Source organism: Panthera onca, chromosome B3 (assembly GCF_046562875.1).
Source record: "Panthera onca isolate mPanOnc1 chromosome B3, mPanOnc1 haplotype 2, whole genome shotgun sequence".
Lineage (NCBI taxonomy): Eukaryota > Metazoa > Chordata > Mammalia > Carnivora > Felidae > Panthera > Panthera onca.
The window spans coordinates 142,213,918-142,241,326 of NC_138344.1; the positions used below are offsets into that span (position 1 = coordinate 142,213,918).

The 27,409-nt window shown below is 47.0% G+C and overlaps 1 long non-coding RNA gene and 2 other non-coding genes across 3 annotated transcripts in view; all 3 read left to right on the forward strand.

Annotated features, from left to right (window-relative positions):
* Nucleotides 1-12,428: 12,428 nt before the first annotated feature.
* The window catches only part of LOC132670316 (uncharacterized), a 73,204-nt gene continuing 58,223 nt past the window's right edge, over nt 12,429-27,409 (forward strand). The window contains exons 1-4 of the long non-coding RNA XR_014137859.1: nt 12,429-12,552; nt 15,708-15,807; nt 16,772-19,504; nt 23,412-23,498. This is a non-coding gene — a long non-coding RNA (uncharacterized LOC132670316). The remainder of the gene's footprint in view (nt 12,553-15,707; nt 15,808-16,771; nt 19,505-23,411; nt 23,499-27,409) is intronic.
* LOC132670623 (small nucleolar RNA SNORD113/SNORD114 family) lies at nt 21,356-21,427 on the forward strand. Its single transcript, XR_009606849.1, has one exon. It is a non-coding gene; the product is annotated as a small nucleolar RNA SNORD113/SNORD114 family (small nucleolar RNA).
* LOC132670620 (small nucleolar RNA SNORD113/SNORD114 family) lies at nt 24,797-24,868 on the forward strand. The gene has a single exon (XR_009606846.1). It is a non-coding gene; the product is annotated as a small nucleolar RNA SNORD113/SNORD114 family (small nucleolar RNA).

Here is a 27,409-nt window from a genome sequence, read left to right on the forward strand (position 1 = left end):
AAAAGACAATAGGTCTCCGCTGTTACATTCTTTTTAAGAGCTGTTTAATATTCCGGGGTATGTAAGCACCATTGTTGATTAGACCCTCTCCTATTGTTCAAAATCCCAGCTGTAAACGTGCTGGGGGGCAGCGGGGGAGGGGGGGGTGGGGGAGAATGTGTCCGGATAGAAGCTTTGGTCAAAGTCCTGGTCGTTTGGGTGGGGGTGGGGGTGGGTCACAGGCTCATGGGTGTTTGTTCTATTATTTATGCAAAGAAATAAAAGTGAATCCATAAAATAAAAGTGATCCTTGCACAAATGAATGAGCACGTCATGAACCAAAGTTTTAATTCATACAATTTTGCTCAACCGATGCCCACTGAAAAGGACCTGAGCCGTTCCCGTTTTGTTATTGCTAACAGCCCTGCAACGAGCTTTTTTATAGCTGGGTCTGTAAACACATCCGTGGCTGTTCCTTTATCCCAACTTCTTGGAGGTGGGGTAGCTGGGTTAAATGGTTTGCAAAGTTTATTTTCACTGTGTGATCTTTCTTAAATGCCATTTTGACCTTGTCACTGTCTTGCTTTTAAATCCTCCCTCTGACTTCCTGGAACTTCTGGGATGTGATCCAAAAGCCTTAGCCTGGCACGTAGGACCCTTCGGGGTCTGGGTGGGAGCTTCCCAGCCTCTCCCCTCACCCCTGGTCCACCCCCACCCCTGCAGGCACACTGCGGGCCTGAGCTACTGCTCCTGTCTGTGTGGGCCCTGCCTTTTACACTTGGGGGCTTTGGCCGTGACCTTTCAACCAGCTTCTCTTGAGCCCTTAGGACCAGGCTTTGAAATGCACCCCATGGTGAACTGCCCCTAACACCTCCTTCAAAAGTCCAGCAAGCAATGCCTCATTGACATGTTTTCCTAGTTCAGGAGAAGGTTTTGCATTTTTCTAGAATTCATGACCAGCCACATGTTAATCCCCCCCTTTCCTTTGTCCCTGTCCAGTGCCCTCGGCCCCCTGTGTTGCCCGGATCTGACTTCCCCGGACTGAAAAGACCTCCCATTTTCTCCTGAGGACTGAGCCGTCTGCCCTGCACACTGGGTGAGTGCTATGAATGCCTTCAGACCACAAACACACGCCTGGGAGCCCAGGCCTCCCCCCACTGCCCCAGACTGCTCTGTCCTGCCCTCTGGGGTGCAACACCAGGTTCCCTCCATGCCTGCCACGAGGACCCCAGAACCCTGGGTCGTGGTCCGTGAGTGAGGGATGATGGCATCTCCCGGGCGAGTGTGCTGTTGATGGGTTTGGGGGACATAATCATGGCCTGGCAATGGTTGATTGCGTCTTTTATGACCTTCTCCTTGCGAGAGGAAAAGGGGCCTGGTCCCAGAACCTAAGAAGGAGGTAAGTCTTCATATGTGACAGCAGAGCCACCGGCTGGGGGGATGGTGAGGGTTCCAGGGACAGGGTTGTGTTCGAGGAGCACAGGTTTTGGGGCAGAGGGACTGTGATGCCAGATCCGCATCACCCTGGGGTCAGAGGGCCTCACCTGCCTGTGAGAGGGACAAATGTCCCCTGAGCTGCTCAAGGTTTTGGTCCTCTTTTTCTCCCCCCCCAGGGTGGTGGGTGGGAGCCACCCTGAGAAGCCGGCCATCTTGAGCACAAACCCAGCTACAGAACGGACATGGCGTGCATGTCCTTGGCAAGGCCCCAAGAATTCCTGTGCCTCAGTTTCCTGATCGGAAAAGCATACGTACACACCGCGTAGCGATAGGCATAGTGAGACAATAGCAGAAATAAATCACTCAGCGCAGTAGCGGCTGGAAAACAGGAGCTTTTCCCATCTCGGCCCGTCTGAAAGGCTTCACCTTCCCTCCCGGAGACCCGCAGAGGAAAATAAAAAGGCTGGAAGAGTATGAGCAGGGAATAAAGGCCCCAGAGCAGACCCCACCCCCCACCCGAGGGAAACACCGGCCTTTCTCTCTCAACACCCCGGGGCCGGGGAAGGGCTGCCCCCGCCGCCTTTCATTGGGTTCTCCTGAAAAGTTTGGCAATAGTTTATTTTATTTTCTTTTTTTTTATAAATATATATAAAACGTCAGACTGCTCTTCAGGCAGATTTTTTAGGCTTGTGTTTTATAGACTTTGGCAAGGGCGGCTCGGAAGGAACAGTGGTTATAGTCTCCAGAGGTTAATAATTCCTGGAAAAACTTCTGGCTAAACCGGACTTCTCCTGAATTTCACAGAAAACGCTCCCTGGGCCGGGCCCAGCCTGAAGGAGGTTTTTGTGCGTAGGGCAGCCTTACCTAGTTCAAGCACGGGCTCGTGTGTTGCCTTTTACACAAAAGTGAACTTCCTCGGCTGCTGTGGGGCACAAAGACTCCTCTCTCCAGAACGTTTGGTTTATTTACTCTGCAGTAGCTCACCCAGGGCTGTTTGTGGAGCTGCTTAAGTCTCTGCCCCTCTACCCTCTGCCCTCTGCCCGCTACCCCTCTGCCCCGTAACCCCTGCTTCATGCTGAAACCCCCCCCTCCCCACCCCCTCAGGCAGGGGTAGGGACACAAGGGCAGGGACAGGGACAGAGGCAGGGGAGCCCGCCTCTTTGTGTCTGGAGCTTTAATGGGGAGGGGAATAGTGCTTCCCTCTCAGCAGGAGCCCTTTCCCCAGCCTGCCTGCGCCCCTGCAGCCCCTGCAGCATCGGGGGTTAAGAGGTTTGCTGCCCTGTGGCCTTTGCCTGGTTAGGGATTGGGGTTAGGTGACTTTTCAGACCCACACCAGTGCAATTCTGAGCTCTTTCCTTGCACCACCCGCGACCCCTGACCAGAAACCTTTTTTTGCAAAATTTCTCATGTGCGTGACTTCTGTTCCGCACCCCGCATTACCTCCCCTCCCCCATGTAATGCCGCAGCGACAGTTACGCATATGCAAATACCATTTTACCCAACATTTTCGAATGACAGTTTCAAAGCAATCCTTTAATAGATTAAAAAAACGAGAGCAGTGACAAAATAACAACAAAACCCCCAGGCTCTGACTAGCAGTTTCCCCAAGAGCTAACTCGCAGCTCCTAAGGGGGGCTGCGGGGGGCAGTCTGTCTGTCTGTGGGGAGCCAGCCTTCACTCTCCACCAGCAACACGCTGCTGCCCCCCCACGGCGGGTCAGAGCAGCTGTTGGGACCCCGACAGTGCCCCGGCTGGATTGGATTATCCGGAGCGGGACAATTAGGCTGCAGTGACAGGAGCTCCATCCCTGGGTCCCCAGTGTCTCTGCCCTCCCCGAATCCTACTGTCCCGTGGAAGCGTGTCCCCGCCTCGAGGGTGAGCTAGGGCAGCCTGGCCATTTCACAGACAAGGAACCCGGCCGGCCCCTCTGCCAGCCTGTCACACACAGACACACACGCACACACACACGCACACACACACGCACACGCACACACGCACACACACACGTGCACGCGCGCTGAGTGCCTGCACTGGAAACAAAGACAAGAAGACTCCTTTAGAAACTGCAGAACAGAGCCTCGTCTGGGGAGGGGTCCCCTGATAAAGGCCCCATCCGCCCAAAGTTCCTGGGAACCGAGCCTCCGTGAATGGGCCTGGAGAGCCAGCGCCCGATGCGCCGTGGGCCTCATTCATCAACATGCAGGCCCCTGGGCCCCGTCACCGGGCGAGGGGGCTTTCACGAGTCCCCAGAGCATCCAAGTCATGGTCCAGCAGCCGGCTGAATCCGTGGCTGCGGCCCAGCCTCCAGAAAAGGGCCCTGCTTTTCCCATGACCGGGCGGCCTCTCCACTCACCAGACCCCCCTCCTCCTACTTCCCCCGCAGGAAGGCTCCCCCCACCCGCTGCACCAGCCTGTTGCCCCAGAGAGGACCCAGGCCAGCCTTTCTGGGCCTGGGAGCTGGGGCGGGCACTTGGCCACTCCAGGTGGCTCGGCCCGGCCCCCCCCCCCCGCTCCCCCCCCAGATGGGGAGTTGGCTGCGAGACAGCCCCCCGCCTCCCCCGCCCCCGCCGCCCCCGCTGGCCCCGAGCACTCACCCCCATTCTCTGCTCCTCTCCCTCACTGCCTCATTGTGACAGAAGCGCTCCACCAGCCATCTCGGTGCCTTTGCCATTCAGCTCAGGGCAAGGTACATGGGAAAGTCTGTGCATCCTTGCTCTGACCCCAGCCTGCCTCCTCTGCAGCCAGCCTCGCTCGGGACTTAGCTCTCTAGGAGCTTCTCAGAGGCCTAGACGTGCGGGCTGCCAGCCCGGGCAGGGAGCCTTGCTGCAGCCTCCCGGCCAAGTACCGGCCTGCCTCTCTCTGCTCGGATGCCTCCCGTAACAGGGAGCTCCCTCTCTCCCTGAGCAGCCCGCTCAGGGCTCGCACACCGAGCTGCTTTGCCGAGCCCTCCCCTGCTTCTGCCTCTGCCTCCGCCGCTCCGCCACAGCCCCCTGGCCCCCTCTGCCCTCGGCTCTTTGCAAGGCGGCAAGCTCACTTCAGCCTTCTCGTCTCCGGGCGGACTAGCAAGCCCCCCACCCGCCGAGGGATCAGATTTGGGGTCCCCGTCCCCGTCCCGATCACAGCCGTCTACACCTGTCCCGGGCGCCTCTGCCCCTGCCCCGCTTGGGTCTGGGACGGAGCCCCTTTGCCCTGCTGTTCTGCCGAGAGCCCAGGGGAGGGCGCGGGTCTCCCCTCCCAAGTCCAGCTGCTTGGATCTCTCTGTGAAGCGGCGTCTGAGCCCTCCGTTTTTTATGGCCCCTTTGCTAGTTGCCAGGGAGAACGCTCTCTATGCAACCCCCTGCCTTTTCTGCAGGAGCCGCTGGCGGCTGGCCGGCTCTGGTCAGCCAGCAGCAGCGGCAGCAGGCGGCCGCGGTGGGGCTGGGGGGCTCCCAAGACAGACACACCAGCCCGAGCCGGACTCCCCGCTTCCTAGCTGTGAGACCACGCGATTCCCTCTGCTTTTCAGAGCCTCGGCTTTCCCCTGAAAAGTAGATCAGAGCGGGGCTCCCTCCCCGTGAGACGGAATGAGATAAGAGTGGCCTCGCACACATCAGACACTTCACGAACGCTTACGGAGTAGACAGCGGGGCCCAGGGAGGGAGGCGCACATGTAACAAGTCGCGCGGGAGGAGGAAAACCGTCTGGCCTTTCGGGAGACCCTGCCCCGAGTACAGACGGGAACCCCGCCTGCCGGAGACCCCTCTGTGGGCTCCACCGCACGAAACATGTCAGCCAGAGGCAGCCCCTGGCCTGTGAGCTCACAGTAGATGCAGCAGGCGGCAGAAACCGCATTTATTGCATTTTCTGCATTTCTTGCATCAAGAATTCGCGTTGTATGTAACTGCACCGGGGGCCCCAGGCTGAGGCAGGAGGGAACACTTTTCCCTGCCGCTGCATAGGAGGGCTAGCTTAGGCAGTGGTGGGGGGCCTCCGGGAGCCAGAAACCCAGTGGGGTCTGGGCATCCCACACACTGTGGGAAACGGCCATCCACCCATGCACTCATTCTCCAGACCACCACAGTGTACCTACCTTCTCAGGCCCAGACCCGAGGGGGAGGCTGGCCACCAAGCAGTGCCGGTCAGCTTCCTGTCCTGGAAACTCAGCCTGGTGGGGGAGAGACACAGGGAGTAAGTCACCATGCATCAAGTGATCAAGGGGGGGATGATAACAGTGGAGGTTTCTTGGAGCCCTGCCTAGGGGCCGGGCTGTCTGCCTAGGACTCACCCCAGTGAAGACTCTGAGCACCAGCCTCGTAATCCCCATTCAGTTGGTGAGGAAACTGAGGCAGGGACATGTGAAATCCCATACTCACCGTCTCTCAGCTGGTGTGAGGTCGGGCTAGGATGGAACCCCAGGCTGTCGGAAGCTCCCCACCACACCCTGCTGCCGAAGACTGTTCAGCAAGGCAGTGCTGAGTGCTGGGGGGGCGTGGGTGGGCAGGGGATAGATTGATTAGTTATAAGCACCTCCCAGCGGTGCTTGAGATCCCAGCTCCTCTGTGGCCCAATCCGTTTGAAGGGCAGATTCAAAATTAGGTGGGAGCACCTATGGGCAGAGGCTTATGAAAATGGCATTATTAACCTGATGCGGAGAGGGCCCTGCCCACCTCCAGGCAGATTGCAGATAGAGACAGAGGGGGCTGGGGCTTGTTTATGTGGACGGTGCTTTAGAGAGGATGGAGTTCATGGCGGGGGGGGGGGGGGAGGTGGTGGCGGTGGGGGGAGAGCACTTAGGGCTTCCTCCTGGGAAGGACTGGCTTTGGAGGGGATGAGGGCGTGATGGCTGAGAGGGGGGGAGGGGTGGGGGGGAGGAGAAGGGGAGTCATCAGGGCAGCCCCTCACCTCAGGGAGCTGCTCTAAGCTGGAACCCACTCTCGGAGGGAGGGTCTCCAGCCCCTTTTCTGACAGGCACAGGGAACTACGAGCTTCCCTGCTCCTCAGTTTCCCCAAACGTGAGATGGTGATGGAAACCAAATGTCACTGTGAGAAAAGCCCCTATTCCCACAGCCTCCCTGCACCCCCCACCACCGTTCCAGTCCTCAGACACCTGTCTGCTTCGGAGCAGTATTCAACAGGAGAGCTCTGGCTCCGGGGAGGGAGGGCCGAGGGAGGAGGGAGCGAGGAGGGCGCGATGGGGAGGGAGCGAAGGAGGGAGGAGAGCCGTGCCCCCGACTCAGAGAGGCGGTGAGCCAGGTCTGCATCGGGTAGGACTTGGGCCACTTAAGATTTGTGCCAACTCACGGTGCAGTGGAATCAGACAGTCTGAATTCTTCAGACACCAGCCAAGAGTCTGTGGCGCCCCCAGGTGCCACAAGGGGGCTGCCTGGGCCACATTTTTGAGCCCGGAAAGTGAGGAGGGGGAGACAGTCAGTAGGGGCTGGTGCTTTTGCTTTTGTAGCTGCGCTTTTAAATGCGGGCGGGGAGAGGGGGCCAGTCCCTGCCCCGGGACAGCTGGGAGGGGGTGACAGCCTCTGGCTCGGGGTGGCTGCAGGCTGCACCCCTCCCTCACTGAGGGCTGTGCTGCAATGCAGCAGGCTGCCTGAGGGTCCGGTGGGAGGAACTGTCCGCTGGGTGGCCGGCAGACTTTCCAAAATGGGGAATGAGGGGTGAGGGAGGGAGCGTTTCCAGGGTGGCGAGGTGTCCAGGAAGGCCCCCCCCCCCCCCCGATCCCCCCGCCCTGCGCAGAGAGTCTGGCTGCTGTGGACCGGCCAGAACTGGGGGAGAGGTGGAGGGGCCTGTGCTGGTCCCTAGAGTCTGGGGAAATTGTTTGGACCTGGGGTCTAGTGTTTGTCGGTTTGCGGTGGGAGATATGACTGATGCAGAAGGGGGACGCTGAGAGAGGGGGGAGAAAGGGGTTCAGGACAGCGGAAGCAGCTTGACACACAGTTTGAGGGCAAAAGCACTAACTCTTTTCCTTCCAAAAAACCAACTAAAAAATAAAGCCAGAAAAAAAAAAAAAGGCATTTGAAAGCTAGAGAGCTGAATCCCTACCAGCCAAGCTGGGCTCAGGAAGGACTCCTCAGGTGGACTCCTCAGGACTCCTCGGCCCTGGAGGAGGGGGGGGCCGTCAGGTCCCTTTAGAGCCAGTTAAGAGGTTGACAGGACACCCCTGGGGGGCAGGAGGGTCTGAAGGGGAACATGGGGAGTCTGAGGGAGGCAGGAGGGTCTGTGAGGGGCCTGGAGGGCCTGGGGGGAGCACGGGGGTGGGGTCTGAGGGAGGCAGGAGGGCCTGGGGGTGGCTGCTGGGCATCGTGTTCCTTAGCACCCTTGCACCCTGCTACTTTCTCCTTAATCCGCCCAACTCAGAACGGCTTGCTCCCACCAGCCCTGGCCCCTTTCTTGTACCTTTTCCACTTAAAAAAAATTTTTTTTAATGTTTATTTTTGAGAGAGACAGTGAGAGAGAGGAAGAGGCAGAGAGAGAGAGAGGGAGACGAAGAATCCAAAGCAGGCTCCAGGCTCTGAGCTGTCGGCACAGAGTCCGATGCGGGGCTCGAACCCACGGACCGTGAGATCACGACCTGAGCCGAAGTCAGATGCTCAACCGACCGAGCTACCCAGGTGGCCCTACCCTTTCCACTTTGGAGGCATTTGTTCCTATGAATCAGCTCCCTAATACCCCCCAACATTGAGGTTGGACCCTGGGCCCCTTTGCTTTTTTAAATGGCTTCCCTTTTCTTGCCCCCTCCCCTCCTGCTCTGTATTTTTACCTGTTGGTCTTTAAAACCTTCTATTCCGTAAACTTTGAAGCAACACAAAAGCAGAGGAAGGAATACCTATTTTTATTACAATGCACACAGTTTTCACATTGCTGCCACCCAGGTGCCAACAGCTGTCAGCCCCTCTTGTTTGGTCTGAGCCTTGTACTGTCCTCTTCCAACCCCCACCCCAGACTATTTTGAAGCAAACTCCAGACACCATATCGTTTCCTCCGAGCACATTTCAGTGCATAGCTCTAAAAAAGAAGGACTCTTTTCTGTTTTAAAAACATAGCCACAATGCCACTTTCACAGTTAAAAAATTAACAGCCTTTCTTTAATGTCATCCAACATCTATTCAGCCTTCAAATATCCTCAGTTGACTCATAAATTTCTCTTGCAGTTGGCGCGTTCGAAGCGGTGTCCAAAATCTTTCCTGCATTTTCAGGGGGGGGCGCTGGGCTTACAGAAGGTAAGTGCAGCCACAAATCCAGGGGTTTGACTGTGTAACCCTCCCCTTAAGTGAATAACCCAACCTCAGTAAATCTCAGTTTTCTCACTGAAAATGGGGCAACTTCTGCGTCTCCCTAAGGGTCATTTAGAGGATTAGAGACCATGCACATGAAGCCCCCAGCCCTGTTTCTGATGGGTGCCAGACACTCAGCAAATAGGAGGTGCTAGAATATTCTTTTTTTTCTTTTCCTGGAAACTATTTATTTATTTATTTATTTATTTATTTATTTATTTTTGAGACACACACACACACACACACACACACACACACACACACACAGTGCAAGCAGGGGAGGGGCAGAGAGAGAGAGGGAGACACAGAAGCCGAAGCAGCCTCCAGGCTCTGACCTGTCGGCACAGAGCCCGATTCTGGAAACATTTAAAGGGGAGTTGGGCCAGGGTAGGCAAAAGAGAGCTAGCTATCATCCACAAAGCAAAAGGGTCCCAGCAGTCCGGGCCCCCCGAGTGCCGTGGGTGAACCACATCTGAACAAGGGCAGCGCAGTCTGGGGGCTGGGACCTCCGGCTGGCTCAGAATTCCACCCAACAGCAGACAGCAACCCTACCAGGGACCTACCAGGGACCCCACTGGTTGCCAGTCCACTAGGTGGCACTTTCTGCTGCGAGTCCAGGAGGGACCAGGACCCCGAACTGCTCTGGCCACCGCCCATCTCTGGATGTCCCGGGGGACTGCACACCAGTAAAACACTGGAGATTCAAAATATAAAAATAAAATGCATTTCTCTGTATGTCTTGCGAGATGTAGCGGTTTCTTCTCTCGTATAGATCCTGGCCCACTTGCAGAAACAGAGGGGAGGAACATTTGCTCAGGCCAGGCATTGGTATGTCCACTCTGTCTTTAAATCGTCACCCCAGCTGTAGCAGATTTTCCCTTTATTTCACAGGTGAGAGGACTTTGAGAGGTTAGTGACTTGTCCAAATTCTGCTAGGAAGCAAGACCCAGGATTCCAATCCAGGTTTGTCTGATTCCTGTACATAATGGAGAGGTGGAAGGAGGGATGGGGGGTCTGATGGAGGCCTGCCTCCGTGAGGCATCAGCAGGTGGAGAGGTGGTGTGGAGGCTGATGCCTGCTGGCGAGATGGGTGAACAAATTCACGTATAGAGGGTGGAAAGATGGATGAGGAATAGAGAGTAGTTTCTCACCAAGATCAAAGGCTTTCTTGGTCTCTGAAGAGATGTTTCCTCTGAGTGGAGCTTGCTGGTGAAGCTCCTGTGTTTTGTTCTGCCTCTGAGTGTACTGACTGGCTCAGGTGGCTCTGGGACAACAGGTCTCCTGCCATCTCACAGACACCAGGCCCTGGCTGTGGTGCTGGAGCTTCTCAGCAGCGACTCTCAGTCCCAGCGGTTTTCACACTATGATGAGAAACAGCAGGCAGCCTTCTTCTGCTGGCTCGGGATGACTAAGCCCTGAGCCCAACCACATGCCCAGTCCTTTGGTAGCCACTTGGCATAATTTTATCTCCCCTAAATCATCACAGTGACCCTCCATGATAGCAATTACCATCCTCAATTAAGATACAAGAAAATTGAGGTTTAGGAATGATAAGTGACTTGCCCCAAGTCGCGTAGGGAACCAGGATTTGGACCTTAGTCTGCTTTTTCCTTCTAAACTCCTACCCTCTTCCCATTTCTTTTTCTCTAAGACCGTGCCTGAAAAAAAATTTCACTCCTTGGGGTTAACCCTTGTTAAACTCACCCTCCTGGTCTATCAGGGAGCTGAACCTCTTATCCCCCAGACTCTAAATTTATTTCTCAAGTAACACCTTCTCTAGTTTGTCCTACTTGTGACTATCACACATATAAAGGTCAAACACACCACTGACCTCTTGCAGTACAATTCAGTCAAATTTCCAGTAGTTCCTATTAGGACTGAATGCTAAGGGGAGCAGGTGTAAAAATGACTCTAGAGCCTGGAGGTATACAAGGAATCAGTCTAGAGGGAATCAGACAGAGGGCTGAAAGACAGATCAGCAAGCCTCCCTGAAGGCCTGGCTCAAATTCAGCCAGATACGTTTTGATAATCTGCTTATGGGCTAAGTCCTGTTATACATATCCCAGATGCTCAGGCTTAATTCACGGGTCTGACATTGACTAGTTTTGTGAGTATTTAACCTCCGTGCCTCAGTTTCCTCACTTGTAATATGGGGATACCAAAATACCTTATTAGTGGGCATTTGAAAATTAAATGATTTAAACATTTAAAGTGCTTCAAACAATGTTTCCCATATGGTTAGTGTTCAATAAATATTTCATGATCGTTAAAATTATAATTGTCGTAACTTTTTATTGAGATGTTCAATATCTCTGGCTGCTAAGATCATTTGACGCGTTCTGCGGATAGCTGGGGCATATAGCTCAGAGAGGCATGTGAGTTTGCCTTTGGAGAGGCAGTCGGTGAAATAGAAACACATGTATTAATTTAAGACTAGAAGACTTTATCTCCAGTTAGGGAAATGAGAAATATATACACCAAATGGATATGATCCATCTAATGAAATGTTAAGCCTCGGAATAGGTGAAAGTCCCCTGAAGGAATTTCCTTGGAGGTATTGAGAATTACAGAGAGATTGAATGGGAGCTGAAAAGAAGCTGAGGAGGAGGGCAAGATGAGCAATCAAGTTGTCTTGGTTCAACTTCATGGCTTCTAGAAGCAGTGGGCAAGTTCCCTAAGCTCTTATATATGTTCTTCTCAGATTTATTTCTCTATCTGTTTTTTTCTTTTTTTTTTTTGGTCAGGGGGAGGAGAAAATAATCACTTTAGAAATGTTTCTTTATTTGCTCTTTTGAGAGTGGCCAGCTGGAACAAAGAATTGTTCCGTTGAGTCTTACCTCATGGAGGCCATGAGGACTGGGAGACCTCCTCCCCTTTATGGGTAGAACGTTTGCCACTTAAGCCTAGGCAGTGGACAGCTGCATGCGGGGGTGTTCCTGGGGGAAGTGTACCTCTGGATGCCCTACTGGCTAAGTGACAGGGTATGGGGTTAGCATCTGTGCTTACTTGCTGGCTACGATGGGTGCATGATAGGATTTTAGCATGACCTGACGCAGTGTCTGTGCAAGTCCTGTGGGACCTGTCACCACTGCACCTTCTCTAAGAAGGACGGTGTATTTATTCACCCAGGGCTATTAGTATACGCTGGAGATGCCCTGTGCTCCTGAGACTGTGTGGGAGGTCAGACGAACCCCTCTACTCACCCACACACGTATTCACACACTCACCTTGTATGCTGACAGTGGGGCATCAGAGAGCAAGAACTCCAAAAATGAGGCAGTGGGGAGAAGTAGGGAAGACAAGACTCTGGAGCTCAGCATCTTCCTTGCTGTGTGACCACTTGTAAGTCACTTAACCTTTCTGAGGCTCAGTTCCCTCGTGTGTAAGATGGAACTAATAATGTTTGCTCAGATATCACCTTCTCGGTGGGGTTTGTGTCCTTCTTGTTGCTTGCTGTCCCTTTCCTGCTTTATTTTTCTTCATCGTTCTTATCACTGGCTCGTATACCCCGTATCGTACTTATTTATTTTTAATGTTGTCTGTTCTGTCTCTACCCAGGGGATAGTAGCTTTCAGAGTTGGTCTGTTTGGTTCATTGCGGTCTCCCAGGACCTAGAGCAGTGCCTGGCACAAAACGTGTGCACAGGACTTTTGGAGGGGGTGGGGGAGAAAAAAAGAGATGCTGTTGAATTGCACCCACCCCAGAAGACTGGCGATGCATGCAAAGCAGGCAGCATGGTGCCTGGTGCAGAGTAGGCATTCAATCAATATTGGCTAATTATGATTATTATGTGTAATTCACAGGACTGCCGTGGGATCAAACGAGATAATGTATGCTAAGGCATGCTGTGAACACTACGTGCTGGGTACAGGAGGTACAACATTAACGATCCTCTGCTCCTTGGAGGGAACTTGCACTTAAACTCTATGCCTTTCGCTTCCATACCACCTGGGAGGGAGGGCAGACTGGTGGGTCGTTGCCGCCTGAGACTCAGAGAGGGGAAAGGCCTTGGCCGAGGCCGCGCAGTGCGACGAAGGCAACGGCAGGAGCCTAGGTTCCCAGCCTAGCGCTCTTCCCATGACTCTCTTAGGAGACTCCCCAAGTGGATACATGTCTGTGTGTGTTACCTGATACACACGTATCCGTAACATGTGTGCGGTTTTAAACGTAATTGATTTTTAACTTTTTGTGTCTCAAGAGTGGCACCGTGGTCAGCGTGCTGGGCACCTACCAGGCCTGTCTGGGAGGGTAGGCAGGAAAATGGCTATATTGTCAGTAAGGGTCAGAGCAGAAGCCTTTGGAGTTTCTGGGAAACAATTTGAACGTCAAGGATCTCCTGGCGGAGACCCCCCCCCCCCCCCCGAGGGCAGCCCCATCTCATGCAATGAATTTTAGTTTTCGAAAGCACATCCCTTAGATGGATTTCTATTTTCCAGGGCACTTGTTTAAGCTTTGATGCCGTGTCCAAAAAAGAACAGATCCCAACAATTTCCTGCCCGAGGCCCATCCTTCCCGAAACCCTCGGCTTGGCCTGAGCGTCGAGATAATTCGTTTCTCTAATCAGATTTGGGCGGGGGGGGGGGGGGGCCGTTTGGCCAGTGGGGTGGGTGGGTGGGTCGGGGAGGGGGGTGTGCAGGGTGGGAGCTGCTTGAGGAACTGTCGGTAGCTCTCTGCACCCTCACGCTGGACCCACGAGGGTGCCGCTGTCCTCAGTCTACAAATCGCCCAAGTCGGGGCACAAGACAGAGAGGCCAGGTCACGTCTCTGCAGTTACACAGCTCATGAGTGCCTGCTGGGGTGGAACCTGGTCTGTCTGTCTGTCTAGCACCACAGCTCGGGCGCTGCTACAGAGGGAACAAAGATTTGGGTGAGGGGCTCAGAGACAGGGTGGGGGTGGGGGAGTTTACTTGGTTGCCTTTGGTGTGAAAAATAATGGCTACTTCTGCTCAGGCACCAGGGCTGGGACTATCTCACAGGTGGGGAAACAGGCATAGAAAGGTCAATTAACTCGTCTGATGTGGCCCAGCTCGTCCGGGGTTGAGGCTGGATTTGGAGGCAGGTAGCGTGATGTGGGCACGTATGCTCTCACCATTGGTAATGGGGCCTTATGACGGTGAGCACGTAGTCATGCGAATTAGAGATGGCACACAGCGTTCCAGGATCTGGGTTTGAGTCCTTTTACCATCCCCTGGCTGGTGTGCTCTTCAGGTAGTCGTATGGATTAATTGTCCCCCTTGACAGAGGCCTGCAGAGGCCCCGCCAGCCGCTGCCCCACGGAAAATATTTGTAAAGAATACATATATGTGATAAAATTTTATATACACGAAAGGGGGAGGGGAGGGCACTCAGGAGGCTTGGGAGTGACCATTGAAGGCAGAGGGCAGCAAGGGGCTAAGAGTGGGGGCATTGGAGGTGGGGGCCATGTGGTTGTTTATGGGTTTCAAGAATCAGTGAAATGAGAGGGGGACGAACCGCCCTGGGGCAATGGCCAGAAGCAACCCTGAACCAAGGATCGTGATTAATTCTCCACGACCGAGGGACGCAAAAAGAGATTGGAGTGGTTTGTGGTTATTAATTTTATTATTAAAATAATAAAAGAATAAATAACATAATGAAGACCTTGAATATGGCAATTGTGAGAATGTCGGACAAAAGATTATGATGAATCTAGGTCTGCTAACTTGACATTAACAAACAAGAAACGTCTAGGCTAGTTTCTTCCTTTGAATGGGGTTTTGTGTTCCATAGAATGGGCACACTGGGATTTTTCACCAGAGAGGAAAGATCTTTGTGGGGAGGGAAACTGTGGATGGTTGTAGGTGGGGCTTAATGGGTTTTACTGAATAGTTAAAAATGAATGAATGCATAAATAAAATTAAAGGGGTCCAAGCATGGGCCAATGACGAGGATGTGTTTTTATTTTTTTTTTTATTTTTTTTTTTCTTCTATTTTTTTCTTTTTTTTTTTTAATTTTTTTTTTTTCAACGTTTTTTATTTTATTTTTGGGACAGAGAGAGACAGAGCATGAACGGGGGAGGGGCAGAGAGAGAGGGAGACACAGAATCGGAAACAGGCTCCAGGCTCCGAGCCATCAGCCCAGAGCCTGACGCGGGGCTCGAACTCACGGACCGTGAGATCGTGACCTGGCTGAAGTCGGACGCTTAACCGACTGCGCCACCCAGGCGCCCCGAGGATGTGTTTTTAAACAAGGGTTATGAGTAATCTGTTCTAGCCAATGGTAGTTATTAAAAAGCAAAACAAAACAAAACAAAACAGAGACAAAGCCCAGTAAATACAAAGGTGTTGGGATGGTGGTAGGAAGTGTATCAATCGTCCTATAGACCAGTCATTGGTCTTGAGCTAAATGGTGGATTCAAGTGTGTTCGTTGTGTAGTTAAATATGAATTAGATGAGTAAATAAAAGAAATGACAGAATGAAAGAGGGCTGATAATGAACCACCAAAGATAATGTTTTATGAATTATGGATTCAGATGAATCCACTTAGGTATAATTGTGGACCACTTAAAACCATGAAACGAAAACAAAGTTCTTACCTCTGTGGATAAGAAGCATTGGTATATAAGTACTAACATAAGTACGGATCGCTGTTTTGGTTCTGCATTAGTGCTGACCTGATGTGTTTATTGTATTTTAAAAAATAACTAAAAACAGTAAAAGGGATAAGTAGGAAACAATGAAGCGATTATACCTGGAATCAAAGATTGTTATTACTTCAACTCTGCATATCTGAGTCCATTAGGAAGAAGATCTGGGCTGGTTCCTTTGTGGGTAAGAGCATAGAGACAGATACTCTTAATGGGCGTCATTCTTTTTTTTTTTTGATTAGGTCTTGCATGTGTCTTATAAAATTGTTAAGTAAGATGTGTACAATGAGAACTACGCTTAGGCCAATGGTGATCCTGTGTCATGAACCAAACTGTGATTTAGTCCTGTGCTGCTCACCTGATGACCATTAAAAAATACCTGGGTTGTTTCATCCTTTTTAATAACTGTCTTGTGTTCCACAGAACAGAGGCCCCAGAGTGGGTCTATTGACGCTCTGTCGATCGAGATCTTGGCTGTGACCTCTCTGGCAAGTGAACCATGGATCAACCGACATGAGTGATGGTTCGTGTTATTGTTGTAGGCTGGGTGGTTGGCTGATGGATGTGTCTGTGAATAGGCACAAATAAACGTGAATAGGCACAAATAAAATCCAAGATGGCCAAGCGTAGACCAACGGGGAGACTGTCATGAACCAACGTGATGGATCTCATTTGGCGTAAATCATTGCCGTCTGTAAAAAGAAACAGTTATGGGGCGCCTGGGTGGCGCAGTCGGTTGGGCGTCCGACTTCAGCCAGGTCACGATCTCGCGGTCCGTGAGTTCGAGCCCCGCGTCGGGCTCTGGGCTGATGGCTCGGAGCCTGGAGCCTGTTTCCGATTCTGTGTCTCCCTCTCTCTCTGCCCCTCCCCCGTTCATGCTCTGTCTCTCTCTGTCCCAAAAATAAATAAAAAACGTTGAAAAAAAAAAAAAAATTAAAAAAAAAAAAAAAAAAAAAAGAAACAGTTATATTCGTGTACATTAATTGTAGAGATGTGTATATGTGTACGGAACATGTATATCTCTTTATATAAATATAATTGTTGCCTTTTCTTATTAATCTTGGGTCGAGGGGTGAGTTCGTGTGTGTTTATTGATTTATTAAAATAAATGAATGCATGCCTAAATAAAATAGGAAAGGATTAAGAGTGGACTAATGAAGACAAGATTTGTGATATGATTACATAATCATACAGATTTGAAGGACATTGAAACAAAAAAATCTATGCTATTTTACCTAACTTAATAGCATTTTACTATTAATGCATACATTATGGTTTATATAGACACTTCCGCCTGGATACATTTGGGGTGTTTACTCGGTGAAAGCGATGCTCGTAGAGGCGTAGATATTTGTAGTTTTCTATTTGTTGGGTAAGATTCGTTATTGTTTTGTGATTTTTTAAAGGCTTAAATTAAAAAGGGCCAAGTGTAGATGAATGAGGATAATGTTTCATAAACTAAGGCTGATTATTTTAATTCTATACAGGTGAAAGCCATTGAAAATGAGCCAGGGTGTTCATTTTTTAAACGGTTGCTTTCTCTTGCACGAAATGGGCCTGCCATAGTTCATTTAATCATGCAATATTTATGAGAATTTTGAATCTTATTTGGATGGATAAGGTACAATAAGAAACGTAAGTAACAGTTGATGTTCTTAAATCTTTGGCTGGAAAGTTTTTGAGGGTGTTCATAAATAAGTAAATGAATGGATGAACAGATTAAGGAATAAAACCAGAGATGGAAAACATGGACCTATGAAAATAATATCTCATTATCCCAGAATTAAGATTATTCAGATTCTGTGCAGTCGGTGCTTCAGTTCAAAGTCCAGACCATCATGATTCACTTCTGGTTTGGATGTGACTCTCCTCATGCGGAAACTTCTAGAGATGGGATCTCTGTCCTCATGGGGTAAACAGGTTGTGTTGGAAACACCTCCATACTTCCCTGTTGGAAAGGAAGAGAATAGGAGACAGAGAAGTGTGGAACCCTACCGGGGAAATGATGTGAGGTCTCCCTACCTGTGGCCGTCACTTTATAGGAAAAAAAGAATAAAGACAGATGTTGGTAACAGCCATCATTCTTTTTTTTTTTTTTCCTTCTTTTTTTGTCCATCAAATTTGGAAGTAGTGGGGTTTTTTGTTTATTTATTTATTTTTGGTCATGGTCATCACTCTTATTTTAGGTGATCAATTCTATGGTATTCCCCAGAATAACAATTGAGAACCATTAATTGGTCAAGTCAATTAAAAATAGAGTGCTGTTTTTGGGTCAATGATGAGAAGGAGGGCCAAGCATGGACCAATACTGAGAATGTGGTACAAGCCATGGATTGTAGCTAATCTGGGATTTCACAATTAACATTAGTTTACAAAGTTTTAAATCTAATACCTTTCATTTTTTTTAATACTTGGTTTCTGTTCTACAGAAAGAATGCACTAGAGCTGATCCGTCATCTGGAATGATACACAGCTCGCCTCTGTGGGTAAGGAGCCTGGAGGCTGATGTAAGTGACAGTTCTTGCTCTTGGTTGGAATGGTTTGCTCATGGATGTTGACTGTATTACTTACAAGAAACAGATAATTTCATATGTTGGTAATACGGGAGGCCATGCGTGAACCAATGATAAGTGTGCTATGAACCAAAGATCACGGGAAATCCAATTCAATACGACTTAATTCCGTTAAAAATATGCTAAAGCCTTTCCTTGTGTTATTGGTATTTTAATGTTTCGGTATTAAATATTGTACCACTGTTGATTTAAACATTCCCCTATTGATATAAAAACTCTATGCCGTTAACTGGTTGAGAGGATGGCCCTGGAGAGATGGACAAATATTATCAGTTTTCTATTCTGAACGATGGTGGATTCATAATAGTTCATTGTGTTATCTTTGAAATACAAATGAATTAAAACAAAGAGGTATGAACAGGCCAGTAATGGGTATGTAGAAAGCATGTTGATAGACTCATCTGCTGTTGACCTTTATAGAGAGATATATAGCATATTATTTCTGTGGGAAATTAGCCTATGGACATGTGCCATCCAATAGAGCGGCCACTAGCCACAGGTGGCTCCCAAGCACCTAGAATGTGGATAGTCTGAATTGAGATGTTGATCTATTTTGAAAATACATACCAAATTTAGAAGATGCACTCCAAAAAATGTAAAACATGTCATTAAAATGTGTTTATATAGATTACACGTTTTATTTTTAAATTTTTAAATCTTTTTTTGTTTTTGAGAGAGAGAACACGAACAGGGGAGGGGCAGAGAGAGAGAGGGAGACACAGAATCCGCAGCAGGCTCCAGGCTCTGAGCCGTCAGCACAGAGCCCGATGCGGGGCTCAAACTCACAAACTGTGAGATCATGACCTGAGTTGGAAGTCAGATACCCAACCAACTGAGCCACCCAGGCACCCATATAGATTACATGTTGAAATGATAGCATTTTAAGTTTAAATAAATTTGGGTTAAACATACAATTATAACTGATTTCATCTGTTTCTTTTTACTTTTAAAAATGTAAAAGATGTAGATTCTACTATTTTATTTTAATTTTTTTATTTGAGAGAGAGAGAGAGAGACAGAGAGACAGAGAGAGACAGAGAGAGATGGGGAAGGGCAGAGAGACGGAGAGACGGAATCCCAAGTACGCTCTGTGCCTTTCACAGCCTGATGCGGTGCTCGAACTCATGAACTGTGAGATCGTGACCTGAGCCAAGATCAAGAGTTGGTCGCTTAACCAACTGAGCCACCCAGGCACCCCTAAAATATAGATTCTAGAAAACTGAAAAGTTTATGGGTGGCTTGCATTATGTTTTATTGGCTGGCACTACTATGCTCCAATGATAGCAATAGTCAAGGATCTTTTCCTTTGTTTTTCTGATCCACAGATATTGATTTATTATTGGTCAGTTAATGGATCAGTGGAAAGTAAATTGACAAATGGGAAAAACAGGGAAAAGCACACACTTACTATTAATGTATTGAAGTGAGCATTATTTTAAAATTTTTTATGATGCACCGGAACCGTAAAAACAATGTGCAGGGGTTAATCCCCGTGGTTAATGAACATATGAATAGATGTGTGTACTAATCAGTGCTGTTGTATTGGGTTGTTGGTGTCCTGCTGTGTTTCGTTTTTGTTTTTAAGGAAAATGACCTGCAAGGAACAAGTAGCTGAGTAAATAACTAGATAGAAGAGACTGAAACATGGTAAGTGCTGACTGAGCACAGCATTGTGAGCAAAGGTGTTGGTTAATGCAGATGGGCACCAATGGAATCCACTGAAATAAACGCCTGGTCTCAGTTTTGTGGGAAATGAGCCTGTCATCAGAGGTTCGAGAGATTGCAGGGTCTTAATCTTAGACTTTTGAGGCTTGTGGGTATTGATTATGTTATTATTGTGTAAGTGAGTCAATGAGTAAATCATTTAAATAAATGTATAAATGAATGAAAAGAGAGGCCAAGTATGGACCGATGATGAGTGTGTAACACGGACCAAGAATTATTATTAATATGTTTTTGAAATACTGAAGTCCATTAAGAAAAGAAAGCACTGATGTCTGTTTGTTAAAAAGGGATGTGAGAAATAAAGAAGAAATACAGAAGAGAAATACATAAGACAATTGAAGAAGACCGATGTTGAAATTATGTCACATGCTAAGAATTATGATTAATCCAGTTTATTTATTGAGTGCATTAAATGACAACAAAGGTCTGGTTGGTTGCCTCTGTAGGTAATGAACAAGTGGACAGATACTACTTTTATTGAGAGTTTTTGACCAGTTTCTTTAGATTCCAAGCTAGGGATTGTAAGGGAATGAATGAGTATGTTTATGACACGTTCGGTTAATTAAAAGGGGACAAATCATAGACCGGTGATGGACATAACTCATAAAGCGAGGGGTAGGATAAATACAGTCTTTGTTACCAGTGTCCATATAAAAAACAAAAAGTCTAGGCTCCAACCTATTTATTTCAGGTTGACAGATAGATTCATGTCATATTATTTCACTTTGGGCTGCAGGTAGATTTACTCTTGTTAATTATCTTCTCAAAGATAGATAAATCATGAGTTAATCCATAACTAATCAAATTAAATAAGAAAATAAGCAAATAGACAAATACGTAAAGAGGCTTAAGAATGAGCCCTTGTGAAATGTGCCATGAAACAAAATTTCATATTAATCTAACTTGGAACACACAAGGTCCTTTTTTGTTTGTTTATTATTTTTTAACTTAAATTTTCGTTTGTTAACATTGATGGGTATTAAGCAAGGTCCTTTTTAAAAAAAGGTGAAAGGAGGCACTTCATTCACTTTACATGTCTGTAATATTTCATTTTATATTCTGCCATTCCTGATTTACGCATTCCACCATTGATCAAGATTTGAGTTTCTTTTCTTTTTTTTTAAAGTTTATTTATTTTGAGAGAGAGAGAGAGAGAGAGAGAGCGCACACAGGCATGTGTGTGTGAGCGGGGGAGGGGCAGAGAGAGAGAGAGAGAGAGAGAGAGAGAGAGAGAGAGAGAGGAGAGAGAGAACCCCAAGCAGGCTCTGCACTGTCAGTGTAGAGCCCGATGCTGGGCTCTATCTCACGACTGACTGAGATCATGACCTGAGCTGAACTCAAGAGTTGGATGCTCAGCCGAGTGAGCCACCCAGGTGCCCCAGAGATTTGGGTTTCTAACATGTTGAGAGAGATACACAAGTAAAGATGGAAAATTACTGGTAAAATAAAATGAGATGTTCCTGGATTTTCTTTGTTATGTATTTTAAAATTTGAACAAACTAAAGAAAAGGAGGACCACGCAGGGTTATGATGAATGTGGGTTTGCAGAAAGAATGACTGATCTGTACATGCGACAGTAAGTCCACTGTAGAAAGAGATCTGGGGGATTAGCTCTGGGGGAAATTAGACAAAAGACAGACATTAGTAATATTCTTACATCTTATTCTTGCTTTGCTGTGATTTATGAATATGAACAAGTGATTTTTAGTCAATGAATGAATGAATGGATGAATAAACAAATGTACAAATGAGTAAATGAAAAAGTCCCAAGCCTAGACCAATGATGAGTACCCTGGGGTGTCTGAACCAAGGATTTTGATTAAACCCTATAACTCTGAGGTCTATCATAAAAACAAACCTAATTTCTTTCCTTGGTGGGACATGAACCGGGGCAGAAATCAGGAACATAGGTGTCTTGCTTGTGGCTTTGTACACCTTGGGTAAGGGTCTTTTTATTAGTGACTCATTGTTTCAGTACGTAAAGAAACGTATCTATGAACAAAGACAACGAGGGCTAGGTCTTTACCAATTATGAGAGTATCTAATGAGAAATAAATTATTATTAAAAACATTTCTGAGGAGCTGAGTTCCAGTAGGTTAAGAGTCTAAGACTTTTTTTTTAACCACGTTTCATCAGGAATATGTAGGCAGGTATAAGTATTGCTTCTGGGTTGGTGGTTGTTAATTTTATTACAAATTTTATTAAGAAAAGGGGGGGGAAGGGAAACATAATAAATGATTGATTACAGATGTACTTAAAGAAGATCGAGCATGGGCTAATGAGAGATAGGGTTAGATGAGTTATTCTCAATCAGTATCATTTTTTTTTAATTTTTTTTAACGTTTTTATTTATTTTTGAGACAGAGAGAGACAGAGCATGAACAGGGGAGGGGCAGAGAGAGAGGGAGACACAGAATCCGAAGCAGGCTCCAGGCTCTGAGCCATCAGCCCAGAGCCCGACGCGGGGCTCGAACTCACGGACCGCGAGATCGTGACCTGAGCTGAAGTCGGACGCTTAACCGACTGAGCCACCCAGGCACCCCTCAATCAGTATCATTTTTGAAAACGACCCATTTAATTGTTTTTCTGCGGGTATAGAGTTTATGGGAAGATGTTAGTATTATTTAGGTATGTCCAGGGATGTAGTTTCACAGAGTATCGAGGATACTGTTATGAGTGAGCCAAGGAAGAGATTATTTAAAAGAGGGCAAACATGTATCAGTGAGGATAATACATTATTACAAGAAGATAATTATTACCTTTGTTCTACCCGTCAGTATCCATATAAGTAAAAGGGGTTTCTTTGAGGCTCTGCTCACTTTGGGTAAAGGGTGTAGAGCTGATTACTTTTCATATTTAGACCATTTTGCATTTTTTTGAAAAAAAAAAGAGAACAAATTTTTACATGAGTAAATAAATTAAAAAAAAACAGAATAAATTTATAAAGTAAGGCCAGGCACGGATCATTGATGAAAATATGTCAAGAAATGAAGATATAAATTTATAAAATTCTTATCAAGGAAGAACCATAAAAAAAGACAGTTTAGACTAGGACCTATGCGATTGGGGTTTAACAGACAGAATATGGAACAGGTATAGTTCTGAATGTGGAACAGGTGTCGTTCTGAATTCTTCCACTAGGTTGTCGGTTTAGCAGTTGTCATTGTATTACATGCATTATAATTAAAGAGGTCAGTAAGGGGTGCCTGGGGGGCTCAGTCGGTTAAGCATCTGACTTAGGCTCAGGTCATGATCTCACAGTTCGTGGGTTCGAGCCCCGTGTTGGGCTCTGTGTTGACAGCTCAGAGCCTGGAGCTGCTTTGGATTCTGTCTCTCTCTCTCTCTCTCTCTTTGCTCCTCCCCTGTTCACACTTATGTGTGTGTCTCTCTCTCTCAAAAAATAAATAAACATTAAAAACTTAAAGAAGTCAGGGGCGCCTGGGTGGCGCAGTCGGTTAAGCGTCCGACTTCAGCCAGGTCACGATCTCGCGGTCCGTGAGTTCGAGCCCCGCGTCGGGCTCTGGGCTGACGGCTCGGAGCCTGGAGCCTGCTTCCGATTCTGTGTCTCCCTCTCTCTCTGCCCCTCCCCCGTTCATGCTCTGTCTCTCTCTGTCCCAAAAATCAATAAAAAACGTTGAAAAAAAAAATTAAAAAAAAACCACAAAACTTAAAGAAGTCAGGAAGTAAGAGGGCCATTTGTGGGCTAATCGGAATATGGTAAAAAAGGGATTTATGTTCCATCTACTACAGTAGGACTGAGAAGTCTTGAAAAAAATCTAAATCCATACTGCTTCTTCCATTTTCTAAAATCTGCTTGTTACTCTGCAGAGTCAGCATACCCAGTCTGATTTATCCACTATCCCGTGATGAAGATCTTGGCTGTCACTTTTCTGGGTAAGGGGCAAAGGGACTCATGTAAGTGACAGAGTTTGTGTTCTTGGTTTGGAGGGAATTCCTGTGGTCCATGGGATTGTTTCAGAGGAACAGTGGCCTGTGGACACATAAATGCAATCAAAGCACACCACACGTGGAACACGACTGGGAATGTGTATGAACCACGGATTAAGAGTAGCCCACTTCAGGGGCACCTGGGCGGCTCAGTCGGTTGAGCGTCCGACTTCGGCTCAGGTCGTGATCTCACGGTTTGTGAGTCTGGGCCCCGCATTGGGCTCTGTGCTGACGGCTCGGAGCCTGGAGCCTGCTTCAGATTCTGTGTCTCCTCTCTCTCTGCCCCTCCCCCACACGTGCTCTCTCTCTCTCTCTCTCTCTCTCTCTCTGCCTCTCAAAATAAAGAAAACTAATGAAAGAAATGTAAAAAAAAAAAAGATTAGCCCACTTCAGATGGAACTGGAGAGTGTTATGCTAAGTGAAATAAGTCATACAGAGAAAGACAGATACCATATGTTTTCACTCTTATGTGGATCCTGACAATCTTAAGACCATGGGGAAGGGAAGGAGAAAAAAAGGTTAGAGAGGGAGGGAGCCAAAACATAAGAGACTCTCAAAAACTGAGAATAAACTGAGGGTTGATGGGGGGTGGGAGGGAGGGGAGGGCGGGTGATGGGTATGGAGGAGGGCACCTGTTGGGATGAGCACTGGGTGTTGCATGAAAAACAATATGACAATAAATTTCATGTTAAAGAAAAAAAAAAGATTAGCCCACTTCAGTATAACTGAGATCCCCTGAAAACAAAGTTTGAGGGTTTTGCGTTGACTTTCACAGCGGCTTTAATATTGTTTTATTTTTGCACCCCGTTTTAAGAACATTCTCTATTGATAGCTATCTAGGTTGTTACGTCTTTGAGGAAGGAGCACCTGGGAAGCTAGAAAGTATGGTCCGCATTCTAGTTCTGGAGTCAAAAGGTAGGCTCAGGGCACTAGTTTCAAAATACGAAGAGCGTAAGCGAAAGACGAGCAAGCAGAGAGTAGTGAAATGCGTGGGATGGATGGCAAGTTTATTGATTAATCCATATGTGCAGCACTGAGGTCCAATTAAAAAGGGATCTTGTCTAGTAGCTCTGTGGGAAATAAGCTTGTACACAGCTCTCTGCGATATTCAAAGATCTTGTCCCTGGGTTTCTGTGATTCATAGGAAGTAATTTTTTTTTTTTTTTTAAACCAGTGAGGCCAGGAAGGAAATAATCAGTAAGTAATGCATACACAGTCAATACACAATATATACATAAATAAATGAAGAAAAAGAAGGTTAAGCTTGGATCAATGATGAGTAGTTCTGGGGTATATGAATCAAGAATTTTGATTAAACCCTAAACTCTGAGGTCCATAGAACACTGTGTATTAACTGTAGAGGAACTAGAATTTACAAAAGAAAGAAAGAAAGAAAGAAAGAAAGAAAGAAAGAAAGAAAGAAAAAGGAAGAAAAGAAAGAAAAAGAAAGAAAGAAAGAGAAAGAAAGAAAGAAAGAAAGAAAGAAAGGGAAAGAAAAGAGACCTAGTCATTCTCTCTAAGGGAATAGAGTCCAGGGCAGAAGTTCAAGCCCATGGGGGATCCGGTTCTTGGGTCTTAGTGATTTTTGGGTATGGATTGTATTGGTGTAAGTGAATCAGTGAATGCACGAATAAATAAATGTGTCATTGAATGAAGACAAACATGATCACACGTGATTGTCATGAAACAAGTATTACTCGTGATATGTTTGTTTAACACCATGTTTCAATAGAATACATAGGTAAGACCTGTTGTCCTCTTCAGAACACGCGGGAGGTCCAGAGGCGTAAGAGGGCACACAACTATATGTACATGGGCATGTAAGTCTGGATTGCTGGGAGTTTGCTGGTGGTTGGTTTCATTAAGAGGAAGGAAGGGTCACCTGGGTGGCTCAGTTGGTTAAGCGTCCACCTCTTGGCTTCGGCTCAGGTCATGATCTCATAGTTTGTGAGTTCGAGCCCTGTGTCGGGCTCTGTGCTCACAACGTGGACCCTGCTTGGGATTCTCTCTCTCTCTCTCTCTCTCTCTCTCTCTCTCTGCCATGTAAAAGTTATAAGCTTTATTCTTTTTCTTTCTTTTTTTTTATAAGAAAGATTTTCTTTTCTTCTTTTAATTTTTTGTTTTATTTTTTAAGTTTATTTATTTTGAGAGAGAGAGAGAGAGCGAGCAAGCAAGAGGGAGCGTGAGCGTGTGAACACAGTTGGGGAGGGGCAGACAGAGACGGAAAGAGAGAATCCCAAGCAGGCTCAGTGCTGTCAGTGCAGAGCCCCGAAGAAGGGCTGGAACTCATGAACTGTGAGATCATGACCTGAGCTGAGACCAAGAGTCAGATGCTTAACTGACTGAGCCACCCAGGTGCCTCAATTTCCTTTCCTTTCCTTTCCTTTCCTTTCCTTTCCTTTCCTTTCCTTTCCTTTCACATTTATTTATTTTCAAGAGACAGAGTACAAGTGGGGGAGGGGCAGAGAGAGAGGGAGATACAGAATTGGAAGCAGGCTCCAGGCTCTGAGCTGTCAGCACAGAGCCTGACGCGGGGCTTGAACCCACCAATAGGGAGATCATGACCTGAGCTGAAGTTGGATGCCTAACCAACTGAGCCATCGAGGTGCCCCTCAACTTTCTTTTTTTAATATTTATTTATTTTATTGGGGAGAGTGGCAGAGGGAGGGAGGGAGAGAGAGAGAGAGAGAGAGAGAGAGAGAATCCCAAGCAGGCTCCATGTCTAGCCGTGATGGGGGCTCGATCCCACGACTGTGATATCATGACCTGAGCCAAAATCAAGAGTTGGGCGCTTAACTGACTGAGTCACCCAGGCTTTATTCTTGAGTTGAGTCTTAGATTCAATGATATTTACTACATTGCTAAAGAATGAAAATAAAATAAGCTGATAAAATAGAAGGGAGTTGAGTCTTTGCACCAGTAATGAGAATGTGATATGATCCAGCTTTGTTATTAATTTGGCAGTGTGAAACTCATGTCCACTTAAAAACATCTCATAGAGACTGTTTAGAATTGGCTTTTAATTTACAGCATGAACGCACCACAGCCAACTGAATAATTCTCTAATGGGGAAGATCTTAGTTGTTGCCTCTGTGGGTAAAGAGCATAGAGACCAACATAAATGTTACAGTCCTTGGTCTCTGGTGAGTTTGTTCATGAATTTTCCAAGGACTTATTTTACAAAATTTAAAATAGCATATTAATAATAGCATAATAACAAATATATTACATATATAAAATATACTTATATGTAATAAGTATATATAAATACATATGTAATGAAATATATAAACATAAAATTGGTTACAAAATATGTAAATGTGTATTATTTATATATATAATATGTAAAATATAAAACATTTATATATGTATAAAATTAAAGAACACCAAGCATTGGCCAAGGATATGAATATGTTATGAACTGTTCATGATTAGTCATTTTCAGGGCCACATGATAATATATATCATTTTAGTTCGGCACCAAAGGACATTTAGAAGTATATCCCTTCCTTGCTAAAGCTCGAGGTTATTTACTTGTTGAGGGAGGGGGATGTAGGACGATGGAGAAAATTACACGTTCTAGTGGTGAGGGAAGACGATGGTTCATAGCTGTTTATTTCACCCTCTTTACAATGAGGATACGTAAAGAGACGAGCAGAAACTTCTTATCAATATGATGTTGATGTGAAACAGCTGTCAATCTCTATGTGCGACCCAGAGGTGCACTAAGAAAGAGACATCAAGCGTATTAGCTTTGTGGGACAAATGCAAATAGACTTACCTTGGTAAAAACCATTCATCTTATTCTTGGCATTTGTGATGCATGGCTATTGACCGTGTTATAATTTATGCATGTAAAAATGATACAGAAAGGAAGA